This window comes from Erinaceus europaeus, chromosome X (genome assembly GCF_950295315.1).
Source record: "Erinaceus europaeus chromosome X, mEriEur2.1, whole genome shotgun sequence".
Lineage (NCBI taxonomy): Eukaryota > Metazoa > Chordata > Mammalia > Eulipotyphla > Erinaceidae > Erinaceus > Erinaceus europaeus.
Genome location: NC_080185.1, coordinates 125947891 through 125958404, shown reverse-complemented (window position 1 = coordinate 125958404; position 10514 = coordinate 125947891).

The following is a 10514-nucleotide window of genomic DNA, read 5'->3' as shown; positions in this document are numbered from 1 at the left end:
TCTCACTAGCTGTCAAGACTTTGACTGGAGACACTTGTCTCTCTAGTCCCTCCCCACCCTCCACCTTGTCCAACATTTTAGAACACCGCAGGATCTTGGCATTTAACTTGTGAGAAGTCGCCAGGCCTAGCTGTACCACTGCCCCTCTGAAATGGTCATACACTACAACGGAAATGATATTTCAGTAGGAAAAATCCTGTTGCTTTTGTTAAGTGCTGTGAACACTCCTTACATCAGCACAGAACAAGAGAAAGGAACTCAAGGCTTAATCCGTTTTAATCTCAGTTATTTCCTAATATAAAAGACTGTGGGCCTTTTCACATTCTTTAGGAGGATTAGTGGAGGCAAATGTGAATAACAAATTGACATTTCTGAGTTCTGGAAGAGCCAAAAGCAATACAAAAGGAAGGCAGACAGATCAAATTTCTGAAAAGAATTATTTTTCTAAGCAGAGTTTAAAAGTTAACATTAGGAACAAATGTTAAACAGCTCTGCATGGTTATTTTCTTTTACCTGGAACACATTTTGCCAAACAGTTAAGCTGACATGCTAGAAAGACACATCTTGATGTTTCAGAGACAAAGAGCTTTGTCTGTGTGACAGGCATAATAATAAGTGATCTGTTTTTAAAGGGAGTATCTTGAATAGCAACTTGTACATCCCTTTAGTTTTTCTGTCTGAGGTACTCAAAAAATAATGGTATCAATTATTCTACAGTGATAGTATACTTATTTATTAACTATCAATGTTCAAAAAGATTTTGAAATAGCTTTCTTTGGCCTCTTCATTTCACGAAGAATGCAAGATCCATCTGTCTAATATCACAAAAGCAGAGACTCATGACAACTCCAGTTTTCTGATTACTCCTCCACTGACCTTCTCACTTGTCCTTGTCCCTTTCTTGGAGGAGATTATATTTGCTTGTGGTAGAGTAAGAACTTGCACCTCCATTATAAGCACATCCTGATCTTTTGTTGTTGTTGTTGCCTCCAGAGTTATTGCTGGGGTTCAGGACCTGCACTACGAATCCACTGCTCCTGGAGGCCATTTTTGCCTTTTTGTTGCCCTGGTTTTATCGTTGTTGTGGCTATTATTATTGCTTTTGTTATTGACATCATTGTTGTTGGATAGGACAGAGAGAAATGGAGAGAGACTGGGAAGACAGAGAGGGGGAGAGAAAGACAGACACCTGCAGACCTGCTTCACTGCCTGTGAAGCGACCCCCCTGCAGGTGGGGAGCCGGGGGCTCGCACCGGGATCCTTACGCCAGTCCTTGTGCTTTGCGCCATGTGCTTAAGCTTAATCCACTGTGCCACCGCCCTTGACTCAAGGTACCTTGAATCAAAATAGCAAGAACAAATTGATCCCTGTGGCTCGAATTGTCTTAAAAGTTTATAAAGACCAAGAGAAATGCATGAGTTCAGGTCTGCCAAGTTGCCCCACAGAAATTCCCATCTGCCCGCTAGAATTCTGAAATGGACAAGTTTCTAAGAGACTAGTTCTATTACGGGAGTTTGGATCTGAGATACCCCGCGTTCACCTTTAATCCTAGACAAGGAGCCTAGTCTAATCCAGGTTTCTCAACCTCAGCACTATGGACTTTGGAGACTAGATGTTTCTTCCTCCTTATTAAAGACTTTTTGATACAGTTCCAAGGCCCCCAGGCATGTGCAACACTACTGAGTAGCGCCTCCAGTTCAATTTTTCATTCTATGTCATTGGAGAGATGGAAAGACACCAAAGTACCATCCTGCCATTCATGGAGTTCCCTTTGGTGCTGTCCATGGTGCTCCTATGTAGTGTCAGGGATCAAATCCAGGGCCTCACACACGGTAAGGCCTGTGCTCAACCCACTGAGCTATCTCCCAGACCCTGGGGCTCACACCTGGAGATTCATTCATGGTAAAGACCGCACTCTACCATCTGAACCATGTCAAGACTGGACGTTTCTTGACGTTTGAATGTCATCCTTTGCACTGTAGAATGTTTTGCTTTCTATAACTAAGGAAGCCAGTAAACCTGGCTTCTACCCACGGGATTCCAGTAATACATTCACCCTCAGCTGTGACAACCCCGAATGTCTTCAGACGTTCCAGATGTCCTTCGAGAGCAGGTTTAGAGTCTGTGCCTAAATGCTTCAGTAGCTCTGTGAACCTTGACACCAAACAGAAACAAAGGCAAGGATGAAGGGCGGGTCAAAAACAAACTCACTGGCATCTTTAGCTATAAACCTTCCTTGACTCGAAAGCCATTTAAATATGCTGGTGAGAAAATGGAAAAGTTATTATAATCAACCATATGCCTTTCCCACCACACTTTTGCCTTCAAGTGTGTTTCTGTTGCCATGAAAACAAAGCCTGCCTGTTTGTAATTATAATATTATTCTGTAGCAAATTTCAGAAAGAGCAAATTGGTGCACTTCCAACCTCAAACTCCCTCCCTCCCATGTTTTTTTCCTCTCTCACCCAGGCATTTGGAAGGAGTGGGAGAAGGATGCCACATGAACTCAGCTCTGCTGTCCTTCTGAAGCTCAGCACAACCTTCCAACCATGCCTTCTAACATCTCCTTGGCTTTGTCTCATCTTCATGCCATGGCAAGACTCTTACTTGCATAGCAATTTCACCTAGGATAACAGAACCTTGGGAAGAGACGGGGAGAACGCAGTCACAGTGATTTACCAGAAATGTGATCTGAAGAGATGTGATCCGCATATAATTTCTTCTCTAGCTTTTGGTGAATTGAGATGAAAAAGCAAAGTGCTCAAATCTGAAGTGTAAAGCTCTAGGAACTTTTCTTTTTGGTCTCCAGAGTCATCACTGAGATAGAAGCAGTACCTCCACTGTTCCTGTTGTTGGACAAGACGGAGAGAAAGGGAGAGGGGAGGGGAAGACAGAGAGGGGGAGAGGAAGACAGACACCTGCAGATCTGCTTCACCGCCTGTGAAGTGACCCCTCTGCAGGAGGGGAGCTGAGGGCCCAAACCAGGATCCCTGGCTTCGTACCATGTGCGCTTAACCCAGTGCATTACTGCCTGGCCCCTGCTCTAGGAATTTTTACACATTTCTGCATTCATGCAGTTGCCTCCTAGATACTGAACATGCGCATTACCCTAGAAGGTTTTCCTGACTCAACTGACTTACTTCCTACCTGCCACCTTCCAAGGCAAGAATATTCTGATTTCTATCGATGAGGACTGGCTTTGTCTGTTCTGTTAGCCTATAAACTAAATTGCACTATAATTGTCTGTGCCTTCTGTTTCATGAAGCATGTTTCTTAATCTCATGCACTTAGTTATGAGTGTTGGTGGCTTGTTACTTTTTGTCGCTATGTAGTTTTCCATGATTAAGTATACCACACACTGTGCTGGTGGGTATTTGTGGCTTTTTTAAAAAAATGGTTCTATTATGACTACCACTGCAAAGAAATTGTGCATAAGTTTCCGTGCTGATATATGCACTTGCTCCCCTCAGGTATACAGGTAGGAATGAAATTCTAATATTAACAATGAAAATGTAGGTCATTATACCGAATTTTGCTATCACTGTAAAGGCTTGAAGAACAAAAGAAGGAATGCATGCAACTGTTTTTTAAATGAGTGAATCAGGAAAGATATACGAATGCATTTGATTTGGTGAACACAGAATTTGTCCTGGAGCTAGGCAATTTTTCAGGGTCGGGGGGCACTATTAAGGCAGTCTTGCATTGTTTAACCACTGGATAGGTCCTGAAGAATGTATCATTGGGTGATCTCCCCACTGGGAAAAGGTCACAGAGTAAAGTTACACAAACTCAGGCAGTATAACCTACACCACACCTATGCTATATGGTATGGGAGAATCTACTGGGAACACTAGCATGTGTGCAGCCTATCACTGGCCAAAACATCACTTACAGAGGTGTGACTATTTTTCCTGCACTACTGAACATGGCCTTTCCTGAGAAAAATGAGTCTTGTGGTCACTCAAGACTGCTGGCCAAACAGATGGAAGCTAAAGTCAGATAGCTAATCCCAACTTCAGAATTAACTTCTCTTTGACCTTGGCCAACCTGTATAAGCCTGTGCCTTCTAATTGTAACATTGTTCAGAATCTTCACTGAAATTCTTATAAATACCCCAAAAAGGACCAATCATAAATCATACACCTCAAGACTAATCAAACTGTCTAGGAAGGACTGAGGGATGGAATGCAGACTTTCAAGGTTGAGGAAAATGCTTTTAAGAATTTGGCTATAGCAGCATCGAAAGTTCCACTCAATTAGTTCATGAGGTTCTCTCTTCTTTCATTTTTCTCTTCCAGTTCTAACTACATTCTGACTTAAAGCAAGTTTACCACATATGCTCTATGTTATTTCACTGAATAGAAGCAAACTGCAAATTACATCAACAGTCGCGACATATCTGGCAATATCTCTCTTCTTCATGCTTCAGTCACTGGGCTGATTATGTAATGAGCATCCCAGAAGCCTAGTGTGGCAGTGCGTAAACTCTCCACTAAATCAAACACCATGAAATCATTTCATCAAGCTGACTCTCAACATTGGCTGGAAGGGGGTGGAAGTTCCCCCATGAAAGCTCCTGTGAGACAATAATGACACTTCATTTCTGCCATGTTTCAAAGTCTGAAAATAACACAGACAATAAGCACAGAGTAGCAATGCCCTTTGAATATGAAAAACTGCCAGTTTTTATAGGCATTTAAAACTGTATTTGTAAAAAAAATTAGAAAACTAAAATGGCATCCCTTGAAAGATAAATGAATTTAACATATATACATATACATATACATATACATATACATATACATATACATATACATGGCTATTGGAAAAGTCATGATGCACTTTTGCAAAGAATATACATCATGACTTTTCCAGAATATTCTATAGACCATCCCAAAATACACTGTACTCAAATGATTTGTGTCCCAGAAAGAGTACATTCATGCAGAATAATGATTATATGATAGTAAGTAAGACTGGGTTTCCCATTGCAGAAAGCAGCCATTTTAAGCAAATTCAGTGGTAGCTGTCTTTTACAAAATTATAGGCTAGATCAGATCAAGGACTAGGTATATACTATGAGATTAGAAAACTAAAACATTTACAGCACTAATTCCTTGTGGACAGATTCTTTTTGATAAAATCATCATTAGTTTAATGTTAAGTTCAATTCTTTCATCAAAGTGTTTTTTTTTTTTTTAACAGAGTCTATACCTACTGGTTACTACTTTAAAACTAACTAATGTAATCCCATAGTCAACAATCTGTATCTCCAGTAACAAACGGTCTATTGGTCACAGTCCTGAGCATCTACTGCAGTGAAATGAAGCCATGTCCACATCACTGATCATCAAAGAAACGCAAATAAAGACAACACTGAGATACCACTTGAAACCTCTGAGGGTGCCACATGTCAGAAAGAGCAGAAACGACAAGTGTTGAAGAGGATGTGGAGAAAAAGGGACACTCTTTCACTGCTGGTGGGAGTGCAAAATGGTCCAACCACTGTGGAAAGCAATTTGGAGACTTACTGGAACACTAGGAATGGACCTACTCTACAACCCAGCAATTCCTCTCCTAGGGATTTACCCAAAGGAAACAGAAACGCCTATCAGAAGAGATCTGCGTATAACTATGTTCACAACAGCAGCTTGTAATTGAAAGAACCTGGAAGCAACCCAGCTATCCAACATCAGATGAGTGGTTCAAAAATTGTGAGATATATAGGAATACTACTCAGCTGTTAAAAATGACGAGGTTGTCTCCTTTGCATCCTCTTGGATGAAACTGGAGGACATCATGTTGAGTGAGATAAGCCAAAAAGAGAAGGACAAATACCAAATGATCTCATTTATTAGCGGGACTCAATAAAGTGGGGACAGGGAGGGAGAGCACACAGTGAAGCCTGGACTGAACACGGTGTATTGCACCAAAGCGAAGGACTCTGGGGAGGGAGGAGGAAGGTGCACAGTAAGAAAACTCTGGGGGACCTATCACATAATGAAATTGTATGTATATGTCAATGGTTGCACTGTAAAGCACTAACCCCCTCAATAAAAAAGAAAGAAAAATAATCATGAATATCAAGGGGAACTGTTTATATCAATTTATGACACTCAAACTAAAAATATTTTGCAAAAGTTACAGCAAGTCATATTAAAGTGAACTAATTCATGTTAATATAGAGCGCAAGTTGTCATACCCTGTTACAACACGGAAACGGTCTTCTCATTTCTCACTAGCAGGGCTGTCCACATGTACACCTTCCATGCTACCAGCACTTCTGTACGTGGCATGGGACTCGGTCATCTGGCTTACTCATCTTAAACATTATTCTCTTTAAGTGGCTGCACATACGTATAAAAAGTAAAGGGAATCAGAACAATCCGATTATGTCTGCTGGCAATACAGATGGAGCCAGAAAGCGCTGCTGATCCAACTGGAAGAACAGACATTTCTGTAGAGCGAGAGACAGCACAGGGGCACCAGCTGCCCAGAGAGCAGCCCAGGCTTGCCCATGTCCAGAGTCACCCTGAGACGGAAGCAGGGCATCCGGGCAAACTCTCCTGAGAAGTCCCTCTCCTGGGCCTGCACGGCACACACTGAAAAGAAAACAGGCTGAGATGGATGGAACAGACTGAGACCTTCATGGCACTTCCTGACTGAGGGTGCCAGTTAGGAGGAGAGCTGTTTCCTCTTATCTCCTTCTCGCTTTTTCAATGTTCATGTCTTACTTCAAAAAGTGATGTTTAAAGTCTCCCAACTTGGATCAATGGAATAGAATCGAGAGTCCAAAAATGAGCCCACACATACACAACCACCTAATACAAGGCAAAGGGGCCACAGCCATTCAATGGGGTAAAGAAGGTCTCCTCGACAGAAGGTGCTGGGGAAAATGGACAGCCAGGGGGCCAGGTGGTAGCATGCTGGGTTGAGGGTACACAGTGTGAAACACAAGGACCCACACGAGGATCCCCACCTGTACACATGTCTGTCTGCACAAGGCTCACTAGGGGGTCCCTCGCAATACTCTCACTCTCTCCAGAGCTTCCTAGTTGTTTCCACCATTTCTGAGCCATTTTCCCAGGTTTGGGGCCATTCCGACCTCCAGGGACTGCACCCAGCATTGCTGCCAGGCTCCAGGACAGCTTGGGCTATCCCTCAGATGCTGGTGAAAGAGAGGGAGCCTGAGGGCTGACAAACAGCTCACGTGGATACTGCGTGGCTTTGCCATATGCACAGCCCAGGTCTGAGTCCAGCCCTCCACAATGAAAACTGCACCTCTCTCCTGCTCCCTCTCTCTCCCTCTCTGCTTCTATCTTTAAAAAAAAATGTCATGCCTGAGGCACCAAAGGTCCCAAGTTCAATCCCCAGCACCACCATAAGCCAGAGCTGAGCAGTTTTCTGATCTAAAAAAAAAAAATCAAGAATAAATAGTCAAACAAACAAGAGCCAGAGGAGCAAGAGGAGGCAGTGACTGAGGTCCAGGCTGCACTCTGCAGCTACTCAACCAGGCAGCAGAAGACAAGAGTGCCTGTCATCACAACACTGTATGGTTTTTTGCCTGTGGCCAGCTCTCTCTGTCCTCAAACCGCATCGACTGGAAGTATGTTCTGACTCACACAGCAGTCCTCATCTCTCGAGTTTCTGGGGACCAAACTGAAAACAAACATTCTTTTCCTATTAAAATTCTTCCTGAATTCAGTGTGTATCTTACAAGTGATCTGAACATTTAATTCGTAGTTCAGTAAAATGCTTCTAGCCCTGGGGAAGCGATGATCAAATAGATGCTGGGTAGCCTAACTGCTTGGCCCTGAGGCTATCAGCTGCATAAGGAAAGGGGGGATCTGCCTGATTATCCCAAAGGTAGTCACTGACACCACCCCGATTTTGCTTCAGATATATTTCCCTCAACAAATTTTTGTTGAGTAAATGAATTGAAAGTATACAGCGTTATGGCAATACAAAGTATGGACTTCCGGATGGCAGGCCATGTGTCAGGTCTGTGTACATATTTCCCAAAACACGTAACTCAAACTCTCCTCCAAATTCAGCACTGAAGAACACTGGCTATAATGGCAAGAGATGCAGCCAATCTTTGCAGAGGAAAAAATAAATACAAACAAGGAGAAAATAGAAAGGGGATAGATTGGAGTAGGGAACAAAAGTAAAAACCCTGGGTTGAGGGTGAGGGTAGATGTTCAGTTTCATGGAGGGGGTGGGATGGACCACAGTCTTTTGGTGGTGGAATGGTGTTTATGTACACTCCTATCAATTTGTAGTCTTATAAATCACTATTTAATTAATATGAGAGGGGAAAATTGATTGAATGTCTCAAACTTTTTAAATCACAGAGTCTTTTAAATACGTAGGCTGAGTCTTTGATATGTTAACTCTCTTAAAAGCTTAGACCATGCCAAATGATAGTGCATCCGCTGATTCCAAGCTAGTCAATGCAACAAGTACCATCTCAGCATGCTTCACCTCAGACTGTGTACAGAGACGGCAGGCATGGATTGCCAACCCTTCACCCTCATCACTCAGGTGAGACCTTTCCTTTCATGGTATTCTCTAATTCCATTCCAGGAGGTTCACTTCCTGCCAAAGTCCCAAAACCTAGATATAGGCCAGGTCCTGTAAGATAGAGCATATGTTCACATGTATCTAGAAATTAGGGCAAAATATATAGCTGAAAGCAATAGTCTGTAGTGAGTCAGTATCAAGTTCAATAGTCTGTAGTGAGTCAGTATCAAGTTCATAATGAAATAGATACCCTCCTCACCTACTTCCTATTACAGTTCTCTCACTCACACCAAAGCTACCCTTAGCAAAGCAAGGACTGCAAAAGCTGAATAGGGCAAGAGACTGGCATACTTTAACAATGACTCTTTAGTCACTATCAGGCCACCCCATCAGCTGGGGCCCTAGTTGGGGCGTCCTGAGATTCCCAAACAGACATGATGGGCCTAGACCTCGAATAAATCCCTCTCTCCATTGTTACCGGTCATTTCTATCAGGAACAACACAATAGACCCTTTGTGGGCCTCCACAGGACCTTGCCCTCAACTTGGATCAGCAATGGTAGAGAATGTTCCATCCTCCGAAGGGAGGATGGACAACATACTCTATGCTACACCTGAGGAAAGATGGGTCCTGAAATTGGGGCAGCTTGGAATGTTCCTACTCATGACCACAGAATGTGAGTGAGCTCAGATCTACAGGATACAGAGGTCACACAGGCTCCTAAGCTGAATATGGGCCCCAGATTACATCAAATCAATGGGGTTTACAGTCAACAATATTTATACCCCTTTCCCATATTAGGAAGTTACTCTCTTCTCTGATCCAGCTTTCTGGTCCTTCTGCCAGCCATGACATCATCTCCCCAGGCAATAACCTGGATCCACCTGCATATCAGATTTCAGGCTCAGGGGAAAAAAGAAAAAGAAAAAAAAAACTAGTATAGCCACAGGCCCTTTGGAATATAACTAAAATATGCCTACTAGCTATCTACAAAATGGAGGACCCCCCCCCCAACTCTTCATCTGCACTATTCCAGCCTTTAGGTCCATGATTGGTCTACAATTTGTTTGGCTTTGTATGTTAACTCTATTTTCAGCCACCAGGTTCCAGATGCTACCATGATGCCAACCAGACTTCCCTGGACAGACAACCCCACCAATGTGTCCTGGAGCTCCGCTTCCCCAGAGCCCTGCCCCACTAGGGAAAGAGAGAGGCAGGCTGGGAGTATGGACCGACCAGTCAACGCCCATGTTCAGCGGGGAAGCAGTTCCAGAAGCCAGACCTTCCACCTTCTGCATCCCACAATGACCCTGGGTCCATACTCCCAGAGGGATAAAGAATAGGGAAGCTATCAGGGGAGGGGAGGGGATATGGAGATCTGGTGGTGGGAACTGTGTGAAGGTGTACCCCTCTTATCCTATGGTTTAGTCAATGTTTCCTCTTTCTAAATAAAAAATTTAAAAAAATAAAGAAAGGGGAAAGATGAGAGTAGGAACAAGAAGAGAAAGAGAAGAGCAGCGAGGAGCGAAGCTGCCGACAGAGTAAGTGGCGCAGCAGCGAGCTCTAGGTCACAGACATGACAGCACTAGCCAATGAGGCGTGCGTGGGAGGTGCCCAGTCGTGCGGAATCCAAGCAGGAGAGGCACGTCCCTTTTATAAAGCGAGCAAGGTACGATCTGGAGTACATCCTCCATAGTGTGCAAAATTCTCCATCCGGTGGTGGAGGAGGACCTAGTGGGGGTTGTACTGTTGTGTGGAAAGCTGAGAAATGTTATGCATGTACAAACTATTGTATTTACTGCTGACTGTAAAACATTAATCCCTCAATAAAGCAATTAAAAAATATATTCTCCATCCGGCAACTTTGGGCAGGAAGTAAGAAGCAGCCATGACATCCTATGCAACATAACAGTCAACACGGCCCACCTCAACACCAGGGACTTCCAGACACAACCGCAGAGACGCACAGAGAGTCTCTAACCGTGGAGCTA